This window comes from Scleropages formosus, chromosome 4 (assembly GCF_900964775.1).
Source record: "Scleropages formosus chromosome 4, fSclFor1.1, whole genome shotgun sequence".
In the NCBI taxonomy this organism is placed as follows: Eukaryota; Metazoa; Chordata; class Actinopteri; order Osteoglossiformes; family Osteoglossidae; genus Scleropages; species Scleropages formosus.
The window spans coordinates 491,655-512,553 of record NC_041809.1 but is presented as its reverse complement, the minus strand read 5'-3'; the positions used below and the strand labels follow the sequence as shown (position 1 = coordinate 512,553).

The window sequence follows — 20,899 nt, the reverse complement described above, 5'->3', positions numbered from 1 at the left end:
CACCGCTGTCTCTCTCTATATCAGTGCTCAGTGCGTTCGATGAAGACGAGCTTTGTTGTCGCACAACAGGTAGTGTGTCGATCGATATGGGCCTAAGAGCGGGCCGCTTGCTACAGTTTGTTCCATCACCCCCGGCTGCGGGGGGCTGCGGTCGAGGCGATGGCGGTGGTGGGGGTTACCTGTGGGCTCCGGGGCCCTCCGTGGAGCGAGCGCACAAACAAGACAACAGACGCAGGTCCGGCGCTCCCTGGATCGAAGCTTTCGGCGGCAGGGGGCGCAGCTGTTAAGGGGCCGTACTCGTGTCCACAGACCCGCCGCTCTTCCTCGCTCTCTCGAACCTCGGGCAACATCTGCAGGATAAAGGCTAAGCGAGCAGCTAAAGGATGAGACGTGATAGGACACAAAGCGCAGCGCAGCGACTCCGCGCAGCTCAGCTGGTGAAAAATTCACCAAACAAAGTGGCTCGGCCTCACGCCCGCAGCCCGACATCAAAGAACCGCTTCGGCGGGAGCCATATTGTGCGCACATGTTCCCGTGTTCCTGTCGAACCGCAGACTCGGGGGCCGCTCCCACCGGGGACCGGAGAGCCGCCGACATCGTTCGGCTACGGGAGACACTTTACGCACAAAAATATTAATGAGCGAGCAGTTATGTAGAGCAGAGCTCTAGAGCGGGACTCTTACTGGGCCACGGGTCCCGGGGGGGCGGAGGGGCCACCGCGAGGGGCGGGACGCCTCCTACCGACAAAACTCTCTGGACGGGAAGGTAAATGGCACAAAACGGCCTTCATTAGGGCGCGCTCACAAACAGCTCCGATCCCTGGGCCTGAAGCGCTTCTCCATTTATCGCGGCACATCTTGCGGTGCTCCTCAGCCGTGACCCTGTGACCCCAGGGCCGCCCTCGCGACGTTGCGCCCCGACGAACTGCTTCAGGGCCGCAGCGCGCCGCCCCTCCATCTCTCGCGGCGTCAGAGCAGCCGGACCCGAGGGACGGGTTCGACCTGCGGGGCAAACGGTGCGACTGCGCCGCGGTCCCAGAACCCAGGGCCCCCGCGGCGCGCTAACGAAGGGTGTTTTTAACGACAGCGCGCACATGCCGTCAAGATGTCAGCCTTCTTGCGGCTCGGCGCCCCACACGTGCTGACCGACAACTGCACACGGAGGGCCGTCTCGGACAGGCTCCGGGCCCCCGAAATGGCCCGGAAAGAGGCACGGCGAGGCGTCCCGTAATGCCTTGCGGACATCCGTCCGGCCCGGGGAGGCGGACGCGGGGTGCGGGGGTGGGGGCAGCGCAGGCCGATCAGACAGAAATAGCGCTCGCGGTGGAAACTCCGAGGGGCGCGCGGAGGAACGGAAAGTAGCCAACAGCTCCAGCCACCCACAGTGAGCTCCCTGCGCGCGGCGGCCCGCGTTCCCCGCCATCTGTCGGCGACCGCTGGGGGAGGCTGACGGGTTAGCCGCTCCCCTCGCCGCTCATCGGTCGACCGCGCCGGACGGGTGCGTATCAGACACGCTCTTCCCCGTAACGGACGTTTGCTCCATCTCTCGCCTGAGCTCTTCTGCCGCCCTCAGGCCGTCCTCCGCGCTCCCCAATACACGGTACGGCGGGGGGTCGAGTCCCGGAGCCTCCGCTCTTGCTGCCGGCACAGGCGGGAGACGCGTTGACTGGCACCGAGCTCGGCTCCGCGGGGACGCCGCTATTTAATGGCCTTTAAAACTTTTATTCGCGGAGCTGTAAAGAGAGAGACCCCTTAATGAGCGCAGTGCTGCGGCCCCTCCAGCGCAGCTCGCAGTCTTGGCTGCAGGCGCGAGGCGAGCGGTTCGAGCACCGGAGGCAGGCGCACTTTCACATTCCGCCGAGGTCAACGCCGGCCACCGCTATGTTTTTTGCAACTTAATAATAGATGTTTTAAAGTTTAAGGCGGCCTGGGGGTCTTCCAGGCTCTCATTAGGACGCGCGGCAGGTCGGGCCGCGCCACCGGACGGGGAGGGGCTCGAACCCGGAAAACGGAGCCGAGTGCTCCGGCGCCCCGAGATTCCCCGCAGGAGACTCATGTGATCAGCGTGGCAAACGGACGCACACACCGATACACACACACTGACACACACATTCCCACATGTGTACGCGCATCATTTACACACACCCCGACATGCGCCGATTCGCACGTTTGCGCACGTCCGTGCTCGTCAGCGAGTGTGTATTTAGGGGGGCTGCCACAGCTCAGCCCCCGCAGAGACTCCGCCTTTCACACACGGTAAACCAGGTAAAAGTAGCGCCAACTTTAAAAACAAACAAAGAAAAGAAAAGAAAAAAGCACTCGGACAAAAATCTGCAGGAGTGAAAGCGAGTAACTGCGAGGACCCGGAAAGGAATCGACACGCTGCTGATACGGCACGCCTGAAGGTCGTCGGCTCGACTCCCCGCTCTAAACGGGCAGCTGTACAAAGGGGTGAACAGCAGTCAGTCCTACGCCTCCAGACCCACATTTCCCAGCAGCCCCGGTGCTTCGATGGGGGCGCAGCCGCGAGGCCGACGGCGCTCCGCGAGGCTGTGGACGGCAGCCGTACGAAAGGAGCGCCGCGACGCGCACGTTAAAGGGAACACTTGTGTGTCTGTCGATCCGTCTCTTACCGCTGCTTCTACTCCTCCGTTTGGGCTAAGTGAACTGGGAGGAAGAGCTCGCCGTTTCCCAGCAGCCCCTTCTCCCCGAGCTCTTCGCGCCGCCTCCTCTCCATCCCTGGCTGCCCTCCTTCGATTGGATGCCGCGGGAGCGCAGGAGAGGGAGCCGAGCCCATTCCGCGATTAGGAGATTAGGCTCCTCGCCGCTCGGGAGTGCCCCCGCTGCGCCGGCGCCATCGCACCGCCGTCCAATCAAAACATCTCTGGGAGGCATTTCGGAAGAACTCCACGCGCACTCATCTCCGTATTAATACACGAGTCGTACAGCAGACTACGCACTAACCCGTGTGTGTTATCAGTGCTTTCTGTTCACGCTCTGCTCCTCGCTGCCAAATTTAATGGCAGCGGCAGCGGCCCCGGTTACCCACCAGGCTTCCTCTCCTTCCCTTCATTCGTTTTTCTCTTCCAAGATGCGGCAGAAAATTAAAGAAAATCAATCACTGTGTGCAGGAGCGGCGGCGGAATGAGGAGCGGCCCGTTGCCAGGCCAACAGCGGCTCGCGCACGGACGCATGTCGCTCCACCAGCCCTGCTGTCATGCGCGTGCGCGCTCACACACACTCGTACACACTCACACACACACTGCTGCTGTTCATTTTTGCCCAGCTTATTAATTACCCATCACTGCAGGTGTCCCTGCACTAAATATTACTTTGAATTTACCTACAGCATGCAAAAGAAATATCCGCAGCTTTTTACCCTTCAGCGGTGTGTCTTTAATGACATCGCACCATGTACGTACACACACACACACCTGTCTTGCTGTCACTGTGGGATTCAACACTGACTCCTACTGTTCTCCACCCCAGTAAATCTGACAACAGACATTTTACTTTGTGCTGTTTTCTGAAAGCTTCCACTCCAAGAAGATGATGTCCCCACAGTGTGTGTGTGTGTGTGTGTGTGTGTGTGTGTGTATCTCTCTCTCTTTGGGCTGCGTCACCTTCACTGCAAGGAAACTTCCTTTTAAACTGTGCCCTCGAGGCACAAGGAAACAAAAACACTCAATCTTATAGTGTGAGGTTTGTACACTGATTTACCATTGTTACAGCAGGATCAATTTTTACCGTATCAGTTCAGGACAAGTACAGTACCTCGATCAAGGGTACTGTACCAGGTGGGCTCTAACCCAGGTTTTTTTCCATCGGATGACGATGGTGGTACCCACTGCGCCGCGCACCGGCCCTCTGTACAACCATGCTGTCACTCACACAGTGGTGGTGGTGGTGGTGGTGGTGCCCACCCCCCCCCGCTAATTGGCCTGTGGGGGGCGCTGACGGCAGCCGTGCGGCAAAGCGTTGAGTGCAGGTAAAGCAGCGAAGCCGTGGACGTGGCTCCTCTCCAATTACGTCAATTAGCACACACTTTGAGTATCAGCAGCTGCTCTTAAGTGCTTTAACAGATGCGTCGTTTCGCCACCGAGGCTGTGATGCCGCGCTAAGCTCTGGCTGCGGGACCCGCTCCTCGTGGCGCCGGGTCGCACGCCCTCTGTAGGCCGAGGCCGAGCGTCGCCGCGTTGACCAGGTGAGCGCCGCCACCGCGCGTAAACCTCGGCTCACGCAGTAATTAATAAGGCAGGCGTGTGTCTGTGCGTGCGAGAGTGCGTATGTCGCGTGCTCCCTCCCTCCATCCATCCTGCGATGACACAGACAAAACATTATAACCATTAATGAAAAAGTTAATGGGCCATTTTCTTACATATCAATTTACATTTTACAATTGAGGTCCACAAACGACGTGTTCGACTCTCGCCGACAGCATCTCGCTCAAGGAAACAGCGCTAATGTGCTTTGTGGACACGCCACGGCGGGAATAATGAGGCGTTCCCAGAGCGCAAACACACACAAACATACACGGAGCCAAACACGGTACCAGATACATGCATGCACGCACGCACGCACGCACACACACACACAAACGCACAAATACAGTCTGAGAAACATACATGCATATACAAAACGTACACAAACACGCACATGCCTGCCGACACCCATACGCAAGCTCGCGCACATACTTGTACCCACAGACCATGCACCACAGCTGCGCTGTGTGTGTGCGCGCGTGTGCGGGAGCGCGGGGACGAACAGGTCCATTTGCAGCCCCGTCCCCCCGCAACCCCCTGTTTTCGGGAGTTTGGAGAAAATAATCATCTTCCCGGCAGGGGGTCTTTTGCGCGGGTGAATCTGATTAGGCGCCGATGCCAGCTCGCACCTGGCCCCCCGGGGGGGCTCCCTCAGCGGAGATGCGCGTTCCGCATCCGCGCGAGCCGAGCCCACGCACGCGCCCGGGAGGCCGGAGCGCTCCCGCGGCCGCGCCGCGACTCGCGCACGTGTGAATTGCTGTGGGCTTTTTCACCCAGAAACACCCGAGCCGCGGGCACCAGACGGCACTACAGGACACGCCGTACATCTGTCCATCCGTCCCTCCGTCCATCTCGAGGAGGAGCAACAAAGATGCGAGCAAGAGCCGCACGCTCCTCGCACACCAAGAACGCTCCCTGCACTTCCTACAGCGAACAAACCGGGCGCCACGGAAATCACACACTCATCAGACAGGAAATAATCCCCGTCTGGATGAGCGGCAGGGGGTGCGGTGGCGCAGCAGGTAGCGTTGGTGCCTCGCACCTCCTGGGCAGTGGCTTCACATATGGGCCCGAATAGCACTCGGTGAACGTGTGAACTTTTCATGTTCTCTGTTCCTGTGGTCATGTGCATTTCCGCCCACAGTCCAAAAACGCGTGTTTTCGGTGGACTGGTGACTCTGGACTGCCGTGTGTGTGCGTGCGTGCGCATGGTACTTTGCTCTGCTGTGAAAATGGGTGCGACTGACCGCAGAGCGGTTACTGCAGAGTATCGGACACAGTCTCTAAATACCAGGTAAGAATAATACCGACGGACACGCGATGCTGAGAAGACCTGTGAACTGCACACAGATAGGAGCGTGTGTGTATGCGTGTGTATGCGATACTCCCTCTCAATGCTGGGCAGCGGCAGCGATCCGCATCTCCCAGTCTGTCACGAAAGGTGTACATTAGGTGTATTAAATGCATTTCCGACTTCCGATATTTTCGACTCATGATGGGTTTTGGGGAACGGAACCGCATCGTAAATCGGGGACCACCTGTATTACGCATAGAGAGAGCGGTGGGTTGGGTCTTTGAAAGCAACGCTCCGTGCAGGGTCTCAGCTCTCAGCCAATTACTGCTGCTTTCAGGGACCACTTGGCAGCTTCCGCTCATCGCCATCAACAGCTGGAGAACACGCGTGTGTGGAAAGGCAGGAAGCGGTGCTCGTTCGCGACCTCAGTCCGTTGCGAGAGCCACGACTCGCTGTGATGTCATTGCCGGCGCCACGCGGTCACCATTGGGGTCCTGGCGCTCTGCGGCTTTCTGGCCTCCAGTCCCAGAGGAGCTGCTCAAAAGGCTGCGTTGCGCGCCGGGACAGGTACGGGACGGCGCAAGAGGACTTGCGTGAAGGTTGCGGTGCGGTGCAGTGCGGTGCGGTGCTGCACGCACACACAGTAAGCTGGCAGGGCCTCGCATCTCTCATTACTTGGCTCCCCTCGCGCGTCTCTCCCACAACAGCGGTTGCCCACAGCGATGGGCAATAACCCAGCGTGCGGCAGGAGGTACCTGCAATGTTAATGTCATTAATCAATAGGAATGGAATTGCGTTGTGCGATTCGCCGCCATGGAGCTCCCAGTGGTACAAATCCCTTTCAGTTAAACCTCATCTGCAGGCCATCATGGCCACTTTAATGACTGGCAGCAAAGTTTTTCCAACAAATTTCATGGGGCATGATCCAGAGATAATAGGTTTTCAGCCCAATGACAATCCAATTACTGTGCCAATCAGGGCCGACTTCATGCACTCCCATTATCAGCTTTAGCTGTCAGTTCAAATAGTAACATAACACTTTTATTTAAATACAAATTCAGCGCAGAAAAAAGTCGCCCTCCGCCAGTATCGCTTGCTCTCTGCCCACACGTGTGTCTGCGTTAAATGGACGCGTTTCCACTAGGACACCGGAAGACACCGGCTCCGCCCAGGGAAACACTGCACACTTGGTAACGGGCAAGTGAAGGTAAGACAGGCGCCGAAGAGTTGCGGAACGTGGTATTATTGCCACGTTCGCTGGGAATTACCCTGTATCCGTGGTGTCGGCGCCACATACGGGATCTGACCCCGTTCCCCCTCATCGCACTACGAGACTGTCGCGCACCCTCGACGACACGAAGGACGAAACATTTACATTTAGGACCTTGCATCGCAGGCAGCTGCCGCGTGCAGGCGTGTTGCCGGAGGCCTGGAGGCGGGACAACGGATGACGCTCCGCAGTTGGACAAAAATGTCTGAGTGAGAAGCTGTGCTACGACTCACCTCACTGTGGTAAAGTGTACGCCGCACACTGCAGCGCGGTACGTAATTCCGATTCGCAAAACGCATCCCATCAAATCCCGCCTTCTTATATGGAGGCTTTTCACAGAACGAGAGCTCACAGACGCGCAGCATCAAATTCCCAGAACAAGGTAGCGACAATTCATAGCCGAATTCGAACCCTGGCGACACGGAGCGCCGCACAAGGCCGGCGGACCCCGGGACGCACACCGGGCGTAGCTTCCCCTGCGCACCTCCGCCCTCCCGTAGCCGTGCGCCATGCACAAGCACCTCTCGGAAACCTCACGACTTTTTACCATAGTGTAAAGTCACCATGTGTCGTAACAATGAGTCCTAAACAAACCGGCTTTGAAGGAAGAGCTAAAAGAAGCTGCAGAGACAAAGGACAGCCTTTATTTTAAGAACATCCTGATATCAAAGGATGGGACAGGGACGTGCTGCGGGGCGGGTTCGAGATCGGGCACATGGGACACACATCCTTTGCGAATGTGCGCACATCTGTGATGGATAACATCTGGTGAGACCAGTAATAAACTTTTAACGCTTTTGTGTGCCTTGTTATTGAAACTCCGAAGAACCACAAACCGAAAAAGGATCCAACCCAACAGCCTTACCTATCCGTTGAAAACTTAAAACTGTGATAAAAAACACAGAATCCTCTTGAAAGGCAACGTGATGTGATTTGACTTAGTATTTATAATCTTGATTTTACAGGCCATAGTCCGTCATAGGTGAAACACACACAAAGAGGGCAATTCAGAGTGACCACTCCAGATGAATCATGTTTCTGGACTGCAGGAGGAAACCAGAGCACCTTGTGGGACATTCAAACTCCTCACAGACTTAATTAGATTCCAGTCTATGTTTGAACCCACAGTGCCAGAGCTGAGGGACACATCCTACCAGAAGCACACAATTAATGAACAAAATGAAAAGAAAATCACAGCAAGATAGACAGATATAGAAAAAAAGTGAGCACACAAAGTGTAATGAATAACCGACTGGGAACGTGTGGGTCTAAAGCCTGAATCTGTGAAAAGCACCTGTCAAATGCATAAATGTAAAGGTGTCCAGGTGTCCAGTCCTCGTATTCTCGTAGTCCTTCGTACACTCGTACAAGGCGCTCAATTACATTTCCTCCATGTTTACAAGATAAGAACGAAGCCTCTAGGTGTTTTATTCTGCTTCTCGTGGTTACATATGTGAGCTGTGTCTAGCGTTGTTGACAGCAATGGTCCAAAAAGGCGTCTAACCCCACCGGGTGACCTGTCGCAGTGCAGTCCACACGTCTCAGCGCTGTCCGCACGACTCCTCGCTTTCGGATGTATGTGCTCCTCTGCGCCAGCGGCTGACGGATGATCGGATTAACAGGGTCATTCCATACCCGCAGCACCTGGTGGACAGGTGAGCTACTTTTAATTCAAGCTCATTGTCCAGAATGAGAGCAATTTCCGCCCGGCGCCTCAGGGTATATGGAGCCTTAAAACCACATATGGTACAGTGGGGAAGCGGAAGAGGCTGCTTCACCCACAAGCTGCTGAAGAGATGTGAATATAACGAATCATTAAACACACGTGATTAAATACGTTCCTTCCGATTCACATTCTCATGTATTTTCTGTCCTCCAAGTGGATCTTTTCGTGACGCTCGCACTGTGCTGAGGTTGCGCCCGATGAGAAAGGCGGATTTCCAAACATTCGATACCGTCTCCTACAGGATTACCGATGGCGGCGGGAACGCTCACGAGCGAAGCCGTACCGAGGCGGGTACAAGTGAGCTGTGAGTGTGATGGGCGGGAATGTCCCCCCACACATACACTCGCACACACAACACTGCAGCGTGAGTGTGGGCTTCGGCTCTCAGAAACGTCTCTTGTTCCCAGCACGTCTCCGTCATCGTATTTACGGCGCGCTTTCGCTGTGACTTGTGTCGGCCGCGGCGCCTTCCACATTAGACACTCTCCATTTCCCCACGCGCGGAAGCCGTGGGCCGCAAATGAAGTTTTACAGCAGCAGATGTAAGTATATCTGACTGTTTGCTTTCCTCGCCCGCAATCAGAGAGCGCGTGGTGCTGCTGAGAAATGATTGTCTTTGATTATCTCGGAGTTTTCTGCTCGATAAATTCCCGAAGCTTTGCGGCGGCGCCGTGGGCTCTCCTCTTCCTCCCGCTCGCAGCTTCTCACCGAAGGGCTGTTATCTTTGCTCTTTTCCCACTAACTCAACAGATACAAAAAGATTAATGACACATCTTCTGCGGCGATAACATCTGTGCCGTCTTCTTGAAGAATATTAAGCTTAATAAATATATTTATGAGGGGTGCTTTGTATGGCTCCCGTGCAATCAGCGCAGCCGGCGAAGACGACACAAGATGCTGAAAAGCCATTGACTTTTTGTGGCAAATTAGTCTACCACCTAATCGGTAAACCCCGCTAAGCCTCTGAATAATGACTGGAAAGACGAAGAGCTGTTGAAACACTCAAAGATTATATCAATTCATAAAGTTGCTCATGTCCAGATTTCATTAGCCACACATTAGCAGCATTTTATGTTTATTGCTGCTCTGACACAACCCATAAATAACTGCGCCATTCAGGCCGCCCTGCTGGACTTGCTTTATTAATCACGGGAGACGTACATCATTAACGGAGACGGGGGCCGCAGCCGGCCCGGGTCGCTGGGCCAAAACGGAAAGATGACAACGATGTCCCAGGATGCTCTCCGGCAGGGAGGACACGGGATCGGTATCCGCACGTGTTGAGAGGGACCGGAGTGCTGCGGTCAAGTCGCGTTTGGCAAAAAACACGAGCGAACACACCCCGCTGCGCCCGGCACCCACGAAATGGTAAGACGCCTCGCCCGACACTGTCCAGCGTGGTACAGTACGGTACAGTACAGTATGGTACGAACCCTTCCGGTGTGTGAGACGAGGACACTTCATATCACACCTGCAAAACAAAGGAGTCTTCCAGTAAAGGCAACCGCACTTTCTCAGAGCGTCTCCCTCTCTCTCTCTCTCTCTCACACACACACACACACACACACACACACACACACACACAGCAGTGTCAAGGGCCGAGTGCGTCCAAGGGGAAGCGCTCCCTAGGGAAGACGCCTAACGCGGAGGGTGTCCGACTGTCCCGCTGTCCCATCGACGTCGTGGTCGCTGTAGAGATTACGGAGCTCTGCTGCTCATACGCAATCCCACTTAAACACAGTAACGCTGATTTCTGCCACACAGAAACACAGATGAGCTACGCTCGCAGCAGGAGACCGGTGCCAGTCTTAGCCGGACTGTCCATTCCCGCAAGGTTCTAGCCGAGGGCCGGGGGAGCGCAATCGCGGCCCCCTGAGCTCACCACAGCGACAGTTAAAGGTCTCCAGACCCCCAGCGGTGAAGCACAAACAAAGGGGAGATAAACAGAGGGACACGTGAAAACAAGAGGGTTAACGAGAGCGGCGTGATGCGGAGCGGCAGCTCGGCTCCTGATCTCGCACCCCGGGACGAAGACGACGCACACCTGCTGAGGTGCAAACAAACCGTCTCCTGATTGCTGATTAAGGACCCTTTCCGTGAGCAGCGGCTCGGCCTGGAACTCGGGGCAGCGGGGGCGTCTATTGCCTCTCACCGTTTGCTAGTAACTTTGCTTCCTGTCGTTAATTACCGAAGAAAGGCTGAAAGTGTGCAAAGGCTGTTCCGGCGAAAGGGCCCAAGTGCCCTCTGTCTCCACGTGACGCCGCAGCGTGTCAGACTATCAACAGTGCGTCTAAAAGGGAGCGTTTAGCTGCTGCGCCCCACGCGCTACGTACGCCGCCGCACGTTGCTCGAAGACAGTCGCCAGCAGGTAGGACTCCGGCGGGAGGGGCGCCCACACGCTCGTTCCGCAGCCTTCGCGGCTGCCGCTGCGACTCGGGTTCTGGGAGAGCGAGGAGGACGCAGGACGATTTAGAGAAACATCGCGCCTCGATGCGCGATCCATTAAGCTGCCGGCATTTTGCATCGTTCGTGTCATTTTTTCGAAGCAAAGCGAAATGATGGGAAAGGCTGAGGAGGTGCGATATCCAAAGGCCATCGCCCGCTGGGAGCTTTCCGTTCTGCAGCCGAGCGCTAAATGAGTTTCTTTCACGGCGAAAAGGAACCGCCGTTGGCGCCGTCGCCGGCCGAAGAGCTCCGAGCAGACGGCCCCGTGTTGGAGCGACGCGACTCTTGCGGTTATGCTAATGAACTAGCCACTACACTGCGCATAAATTAGTCCTTAATTAGGGGAACAACTAACTTTTATTGAAAGACACTTCTCTTTAATTAAGAGCACTGTTTTGGCAATTAAGATTAATTTCTGCGCCATCACTAGCAAAGTAACATTTAACCCCTTTCACCTAAAAGAACATATGCTATTTGTGCGAGAAGTTGCGACCAGCGAGAGCGCGAGAACGGCGCTGAAGCGACGAGCGAAGAGGATCGATCCTCCAGGAGGACAGACGGCGGCGACGTGTGATGCCGAAGACCTTGAATATGGAGCATATATCAGCATCGTGTTGACACGGGACGCCGGGCGCCAGAGATCAGCTCCCATAAATCTGCGGGGCGGCGCGACGAGACGAGACGCGGTCCGGCTTTATTGGAGCTGAAGCCGAATATATATATATATATATATATATATATGTGTGTGTGAGGGGGCGATGTGCCTTTTATTGCTCATCTTCTACAGAAAGGATTCAATAAGGGGAACAAGAAACGCACGCAAGCGCTCGGCCTCTATGCGCGTCGCCTTACAGCGTTCTCACGTACAGACCCACGTGTGCATTCCAATATTAAACACACGTAGCTTCTGCAAGGCTTCCAGCACACGCCCTCACGGCTCCGTACGTCACACGACAAGCGTTTTGCGCTCGGACACTGCTATTTTTTGGCTTCTTGCACGCGGACAGACTCCCTGTGTGCGCATCATATGAGCAATTCAGCACGAAAACACACCGTTCTTAGGTGCCGCACTTTACAATTATCAACGTGTTCAGAGAGATCACAGCGAATGGATTGGAAGATACAATACCGCCTCCATCAGTGACATTCACTTATTGTGACCTGTACACAGACGAAGCGCTTGTAACCTCCAGCGGAGGAGGTTAACTCAGGAAACTCTTCCGGGGTTTTCGGGTGGCTTTAAAAACGCCGGACGCAGGCCTGACGCCCTCAGACCCCGGACTCTAAAGCCCACCCAAACGTCGAGGGACCGAACGTGTGCCGAGCGTGCGCTTCGGCTCCAAACGCCCTTCTCGGTTGCTCTGGCCTTTCGTGCACAGCTATCGGTTTGTGCGGCCGCCGAGACATCCGCCCTAACAGCCACGCCCTCCCGGGTGGCACAGGGAGCATTTGTGAGGTTCCCTCTTTTCGGACACAGAGCTCTTTGAGGCAAAACAGACCATCGGCTGACGAGATGACTGGGCGACTAGGCGTGCGCACAAGGCACGCACCGAAGAAGAGGAGGGCTGCGACCGGCAAACGGCCACGGTACGCAGATTGATCGCCTTCGGGACAAGTCCACCCGCAGCCTGTACTTGTGATTATTACTATTATTGTCATTCTTACCTCGTGCTTTTCTCCACAGAGAATTGCAGTATGACTAGGAGTTTGTACACTAAACTACTCACAGTGATTTACCGCATTTATACAGCTGCTAATTGTGACTGTATCAGTTCAGGCTTAGCACTTTGAGAGAGGCGGCATTTCCACCGGAACGCCACCTGCTGCTCTGCAGTAGCGATGGTCCACGAACGTTCAAAACTTCGAAAGGACGACGCTACAGGTAGACATGAAAGTCTCGGCCAGATCGGGAATAAAGAGCATCACCTGTCGCGTCAGGTGCGGGGTGCGAGGGCGCTGGTGGCGGAGCGGAAGCCGGGTTTGGGAGAGAGCGCTGCAGAACCCGGAGGGACAGAGGGTTCCGGAGCAAAGGCGAAGAAGCCGATTAATGCGGTGGGACCACCCAGGTGAAATGACCCCAAATGTCAATTAGCAAATTATCATTAGCGCTATAATTCAAAGAGAATGGGATCTTTTCCAGACTTTTTTAGAAAATTGTCTGACATTCCTCTCCCTTAAGAATATAAAGGAGTGATTTTTGAGGTATTATATTCATGAGGGGTTTCAGTAATTGGATTAAATTGGTTCCAGAATGTAGCAATTTATATTATAATATCCCATTACTTCCAATACTGCTCTTAATTAATTTGGGTTCTTTCTTCCTCGTGTGCGAGTTCGCGCCATTCGTCCTGCTCCTCGTCTCCTGGCTCACCCTGCCCACGAGAGATGTCGGGACGAGCGGGGCCACTAGGAGGGCGGAGCCAGGCCTGCGTCTGACCTGGTGCCCTGCGCCAGGTCACCGGCAGCACGGGTTCGGCCGCGTAGACAGCAGAGACGCGGCGCGTGGCAGCAGGGCACAGCGTGAGCCGACACTCCCGGCCCCCTCCTGTAAGATCACAAAGAGCACGGGGTGGGGGTGGGGGCGGGGCTACCAGGGGAAGCGGGACTATGGGGTGGGGGTCCAGGACGAGGCGGATAAAAGGTTTCCTTGTGCACTTTGGCATCAGCACCTGTCACTCATACATTCTTCGCCTTTATTCCCTGTGTGATATTTGGTTTTCATCTAAAAATGTCATTGTCCTTTGTCTGCAGCAAATTAATACAATTTCATCCAATCTCCATATGCAAATATGCTTTAATTAAGTAAATTAAATAATTTTTATTCCCTTCAACGAGGCCTGCAGGCTAAGGTTGGTGTGTATGTGCACGTGGTCGTGTGTGTGTGTATGAGATAGAGACAGCAAATCTGAAACCCTTCCTACCCTGGCCGTTCGTAGCGCCGTTTCTTCCACCCTTCGCGGGCAGCTCATTTTCAGGGAGCCATCAGAGCACTTTGGGGGATTGAAGGAGCCCAGCGCCGCACTTCTCCACAATCTGGACAATTGTCACCTTTCCAGAGTTTACACCTGAGCTGAAAACGGCCACGGGGAATTTTTGCCGTCTTTCCAGGAGAATGAATAAATAAATAAATAAGCCCATCGACATGCCAAGGTGTATAATTAGTTTGTTTTCAGATGTTCTGTTCATGAATAATTACCAGTTGCCGTTACCCCTACAGCTATCTAACAAGCTGTCACTTCAAACACATCCTCAATATTTAATAAAGGAGCAATGTATGGTTATTATTATAATACGAATGCAACAGTGACACCTCAACAAAGGGAGTGTCTGTTGCACTTCAAGGCAGCGTAGATGTGGCGGCAGGTGACCCAGGTGGGTGCGTGCGTGCGCGCGTGTGCGTGTGTGTGTGCGTGGGGTTCAAACGCATCTCGCAGACTGGGCCTGACAGAGACGGCAATCTCCGCAGCCACATGCGGTCTTACTGTAAGCGGGGTGTGGCGGCGCGCACGCGCACACACACGCACACACACACACATATAACACGCTCACACTGGCCTAGAAAGTCGGACGCTAATATCCTCCACAGCACATGAGCTGCTGTAAGCTGTGGCCCAAAGCTCTCATATAGCTTTCCCGGTTTTTAATAACGCACAGAAACCTTGGACAATTGGGAACGCGGATCAGCAGTAATATATACAAAGTGTGCAATACGGCCTGCGAGTGTTCATCTCTTACCTACAACGTGTCACTGTGGCTCTGCTCCACCTCCACTCCCTTCCACGCACGCTGGTCGGAGACGAGGCCGGCGGCGCCCGATTCGGACACGTTGGGGCGCTCCTTGGAACAAAGCGGCGCGATGACAGAGTAAAAATACCTTGCTGTACGAATGAGTAAATCAGTGTAAGCAGCTTAACACTGTAACACCGAGAACTGAGAATGTACTGGAATTCTTTCACCAGCTTTATAAAACATGTAGAGACATTTATCAAGAAAAATGTTTTTCAATCATGTGATAAAGTCAATATACATATAAATATTGAACAGTCTGCGTGTGTATATGTGCATCGAGGGTCATGGGCCAGGTTGGGGAGCAGAGAACAACACAACCCACACACTTCAGCAGAGAAGCGTGTAAGTACGGCTGCAACACATATAAAAAAAATAACGATTATGATGATGATGATGGCGGCAGTGGACTAATACAGATACCACACTTACGCTTATTAACTTAAGCAAAATGCTCCAAAAAACTTGGAAAAAAACACTTTCTCATTTCAGATATTAAACCATATTTTCCTCTGCTGCATGTAGGAGTTGAACTTTAATAAAATGCGGAAAAAAAAATTTATCATCACTTTTACCGAGAGGCTACAATTCATGCCTAGGGGGCAGGCTTCCCGCCGTACCGCAGCGGCCCAGGGATCCACCAAGCAGAGGTCTGCCTCGCGTGGGGTCCGAGGCACCTTCGACGGGAAGGAGGCCCACGCGCCTCCACGCGCCTCCACGCACCTCCAGCACACGGCTCCATCGCAGGCTTTCGGGGAAGCCGTTCGCAGAAATTCTCCTGCCGCCCGACGTTCGCTTCCGTTGATTTCCGGGGCCGCCGCGTGTGCCGTGTCTTCCCAACACATCCATCATCTTCCTGGGAAATTCGAGAAATAAATGTAGCATAAACAAAATGATGCATTCCCTGTAACTCGGCGCTCATTACTAATGCATTTACATGTACTTTGCATTCGGAATAAAGCGCAAGAATTCATGGTGCAGCCTTTTATTAACACTGCAAGGAGATGGTGGGAGAAAATGTTACTTACATTACTCAAGCTCAGAGCCTCTCAGAGGAAAAATGGGTTTCAGATTTTCAAGTGCTGAAATCTATCTCATCTTTCCCATTTACATTTTAACAGAGGGTCAAGATGTTTCTATTTGTAGGTGCACACCAGATACATAAATGCATAAAGTGGCAATATTGAGAGGCATATTTTATTCATTTAAAAGGAGAAATGGAGACGAGACGACCGCGAGTATGACCGCGAGGGGGGAGAAGCACAGCGCAAAGCGAGCAGCGCAGCATGACACACGGACGCATTCTGTTGTACGACGCACGAAACGCATAAACAGCAGGCCACGGTCCTTCGCTGCACGTTCCGTACCGTAAATTCCCCGTCTAATCGGCACGGTTCCCACCCGCGGTCCGCGGACGTGTTTCGGGTGGATTACGGACTCTAAATTTCCCTGCGCGTCTGTGTGTGTGTGTGTGTGTGTGTGCGAGACTGACGTGCGATGGACAATGGACTATATAAAATCTCCATTGTAACTGTTATTATTAACCCCTCTCCACTGAGCTATTTGTCAAGTATAATTTGCAATAAATTAATGGTAAATCAAATGGCACAGTCATTCGCAACACTAGTGCCTTTCAGGAGCCTTCTATGTGTTTTACCACTTCCAGTTTTAAACTGACAGCTAAGGCTTTCCTTTGCCTTTTGCCTTTTCAGTTTCTTCTAAAGTTTTTGTTTTAGGGTCCACGATTAACGTAGATGACGGTGTTACACTACGGTGTAAAAGAGCTGCTCACGAGCTGCGCGCGGCTACAAAACAACAGACAGGCGAGAGAGGCCACGCCGCACGCGGGGAGGTGCTCGTGTCTTCGACGGAATTCTCTCTTCTCGCCAGGCGTTTCTACCAATTCTAAGGTACAAATCACATGTGCTCATAAGGGTGAATTCACACAATGAGTGTATGCAGGAGAAGTGCGTATATCCACGTTAACTGTGAATTCATCGTACGCTCGCTGTTAATTCAGCGTACGTTGTAATTTTACGTCGGCCAAGGGAACGGCATCGACGTTTATCCGACGCTTTCCTCCAAAGCGACGTACAATTACTTACTCATTTAAACAGCTCGGTAACGTCGGCAGAGCAACTTGGAGCGAGTGCTTCGCTCCAGGGTACTACAGCAGCGGGTAAGATTTGAACCGATAACTAAGCGTGCTTTCGAATCACGCGTCTGCATCCGGGTGCGTCTTTCTGCTGACGCGATGCACGCATCGTATTTCCTGGGAGACGTACGTCGCTTTGGAGAAGAGCGCCTGCTAAATGAATACTTGAACAGGAACACGTCAACCTTTGCACCCAAAGGCAGCAGCCCTAACTAGTATGCTATCTGCTGCCCCCCCACCCCTGGTTTTTCACACCACCTGTGGCGTTCCAGGTGCAAGGAGGCCAGCAGGAGACGAGCTCAAGGCGGTTTTTGACTCGTGTCGTCACCGAAAGCGTGCCATGCCGATTAATTGTACTTGTGCCGCTGTGTACCACGGTGAACATGTGTACTGTAAAGGCACGTATCGGTGTAACAGACTTATGCTGTACACCTTGTAGTACGTAACGTATGGAATTATTTCGCTACGCAGCACACACACACACACACACACACACACACACACACACACACACACACACACACACACACACACACGTGAGCTGTGTACTGATTTGTGTACGTGTATCAAGGACGATCACCCGGACACACGAAGCAGGTGAAACAATGGCTGAGGGAGGGGTGCGGTCATGGGGGGGGGGGGGGGGGGGTAATGAGAACCGCGGTGCGATGTAAACGCTCTCATAAGCGCCACATCAAGGCCATTTCAATGCGGCGTGTTTTTGTGTGTCCCTCACTGTCCTGGAAATGCCACCGTCCTTTAACCCCCGCTCCCCGGCCCTCCCCTCCCCTCCGCTCCGACACACCCTGACTATTGGCTCCCTCCCAGCTCCCCACCCCCACGGCCCTCGCGCTCCCTCTTTACTATTCATTGAGATAGAATCGGCGGCTGGCGCTGTTCCAGCAGGAGACGCATTTGAATAATACATGACATGCCCTCACGCTGACATCACTCGGCCGGCGCTCCTACAAGCCAGGGACAGCGTTCGGGATACACTCCCAGCATTCAGCTGTTCACAATCCATCCTGTCAACAATTCATCACGGGAGCCCGAGTGGCGCTGCCAAGTTGTGGGAGCATCGGACGGGGGCGGGGAGGGGCCCGGTGAGTGGGGGGGGGGGGAGCAGGGGAACCGCTCTGCAGTGCTGCCTCTGCCCGCTTCTGACATTAGCACAGACAAGAGAATCAGTGGACTATTGAATGCAATTACAGTGAGCGGGAGAGACAATAAAGATGGATAGCGCTCCCTCATTTTATCACACAGCAAACACACCGGGGTTACGGCTCTGCCTTCAGCTCTCCGCATCTAATAATGATGGAGAATATTCCGGCGCGCGGCTCAGAACAGAGGGAGAGGGCTGCTGGAGGAACCGATGGGGCTCCTTTCATCACACACACTCGCACTGACAGATATACACGCACGGTCACAGAGCCGGAGGAACACACACACTGTGACACAGACACCCGAGCGCTCGTACGCACGCACGCACGCACAAAAAACAAAATTCCAGGAGCGTAGTGGTTAAAGCTGCTGCCTCTGGACCTTAGGTTGCTGGTTCAAATCTCACCCATAGCTGCAGTACCCTCATTTGTTGCGGTAAGATTACACAGCTGTACAAATGGGTAAATTGTTGTCGGTAGATGAGGACTCTTACGGATAAATGTAAATGCAGAAGATTATTCAAGGTAAAAAAAAACCAGTTTCTCACCATGGTTAACATTTTCAGTACGTCCATCACACTGCACTTCTCTACAGAGAGAGAAATGAACAATTAAAGGGGCTCAAAGTCGCCACGTGCACTTAAATGACTTCGGAGAAAGAGCTTTCGACACGACCGATAACCTCAGGCAAAGGAGAGGCAGAACTGTTGCTGAACAACTACACAGCGGTACAAAGAGTTGCACTAAACAAGTGAGCAAAAGTGCATGATGTGCTTCGAACGAAACAGCCAAAGTGGCGTCTTCGTCACGCGTGCATCGCAGGGCGTGGATTCACGCTGTGCAGCACGGAGGCTGGCCTGAAACACACACACACACACACACACACACACACACACACACACACACAAAAAGAGCACAGTGTAACTGCTACAGTGGGAACTTCCTACTCCTGCATGTAACACACACACACACACACACACACACACACACACAAGAAAGAGAGAGTGCAGAGGGGCTGCTGGTTAATCTACTGCATGACTTTGCCTGATGTAGCAGCTGAAAGAAAATGCGGGTTCGTGTGCGGCAACCGGGCGCCGTGTGTGTGTCACAGCGCGAGAAACGGGGAGACGGTGCGGCCAAGGAGCGCTCGCCATAGCAACTACTCGGTTATTTGTTTCAATAATGAGTGTGACACAACACACCTTTTTCTCGGGCAGCGCTCACTCTTCCGAGCCAAGAGCACGGTGGGCACACGGGCCACTTCCAGCCTGAAAGCGAGAAAAAGAAAAAGCTCACGAGGGACCTCTGGGCGGGACAGGAAACCGTTACCAGGTTTTCTACCAAGTGCAGAAAATGTTGCGGAGCGGTGAGGGAGCAAGTGGCTGGGAGATAAGTGGCCAGGCAGCAGAACACAGTGCCAGTAGAACACAGCGGCAGCACATCCCCGCTCACATCCGGAGCGAACCAACACCAAACATCGTGTTCTCCGCACATCCTTTCAGAGTGACTCTCCTCTTTCTCCAACTCGTCCCTTTTCTGGCTCCACCTTCAATTCCGTTACCCCCACCAGGTCCCGAAGGAGCTGCCGCTGGCGCTGCGACGGCCGACCACGCGCAGGAAAGACCTTCTCGCATAAGCCCGGTGACGACTGCGTCGGCTCCGCCTTCTCCGTCGCTGCTACTCCAGCGCTCTTTAACTGCGTTTCACCACGTTTCTCTCCTTCCGGAGACTCTTCAGCAGAGAGTGCGAAGTGCACTGCATGCTGGGTAGGGCCATGTCAGCATGTCTGTTCGCAAACACACCCTTAATATACCTGGGCTTCTTGTGCGACAGCCGGTGGCCTTCGGACGGAGCAGGGAAGGAGAGCCAAGTTCGCAAGTAGTGGCCATCCGCGGTCACACTCGGTCTCACACGGTCTGGAAAACATGGTCAAGCAGTGCAGGGCATGGAGAGCTCATCTGCAAAGATAATGGTTCGGTAGCTTTTACATAACCTGGGGTATCGTGCTCTAATCTGAAAAACCCTTTTTGGCAACAGCCAGGTCTCCTCTGGTGCCAACACCGTCAGCTGAAGCACAAGCATCTCTAGCCATGTTTCTCGACACACCGTAAGCCCTCTTGGTTTGGGCGTGTCACCGGAGCGCTCTGTGTGTGTGTGTGTGTGTGTGTGTGTGTGTGTGTGGACTTTCAGAAAAAGGCAGAACAGGGCAGCCGTGCTGTCCTTCCCTTCCCCGTCCACTTGGAGCCAAACACACAGGGCCCAAGCTCAGCGCTCACTACCTTTCTCATCCTCTTTCAACACTGATGAAAGGTCTGCACATAATCCCGGGATCATCTGTGTGCCATGTTTACTCAAAAATAAAATGTACACAACCATTTTACCAACGGATGAATAATTCATCAAACAAACCTGAATGCAGGGAGCAACCTAATTGCCAATATCCCATTTGCCGTGCAAACAATCCATTTGCATATAAAACACCGTCCTGGACATATCTCCCTAAATTACCACAGGTCCTTCAGGACACGCCGAGCATCGACATGCAAATTACCCGGAGACACGTGTCTCGGAGTGACCCGGACCCCCCTGGTCCAGCCAGCGAGCGCACGCCGTCCGGCGGAGGCCGTTTCCGAAAGGGAACGGCGGCGCGGCTCCTCTCATTATCTCGGCCAATACGTGTCTCCCAATCGCGCGTCTCTGTTCAGATACTCATCTGAAATGTCAAAAGAATTTGCAAAGAAGACTGTGTTTCATAGATGGCTGCGAAAGGCGGCCTGCGCAGATAAGACCCTCCCGCAAGCA

The 20,899-nt window shown here is 53.8% G+C and overlaps 1 long non-coding RNA gene across 1 annotated transcript in view; it reads right to left on the bottom strand.

Annotated features, from left to right (window-relative positions):
* Window positions 1-14,558: 14,558 nt before the first annotated feature.
* Window positions 14,559-20,899, bottom strand: part of LOC108927093 (uncharacterized) — a 44,735-nt gene continuing 38,394 nt past the window's right edge. The window contains exons 6-7 of the long non-coding RNA XR_001965540.1: window positions 15,506-15,638; window positions 14,559-14,874 (exon numbers count right to left, since the gene is read on the bottom strand). This is a non-coding gene — a long non-coding RNA (uncharacterized LOC108927093). The remainder of the gene's footprint in view (window positions 14,875-15,505; window positions 15,639-20,899) is intronic.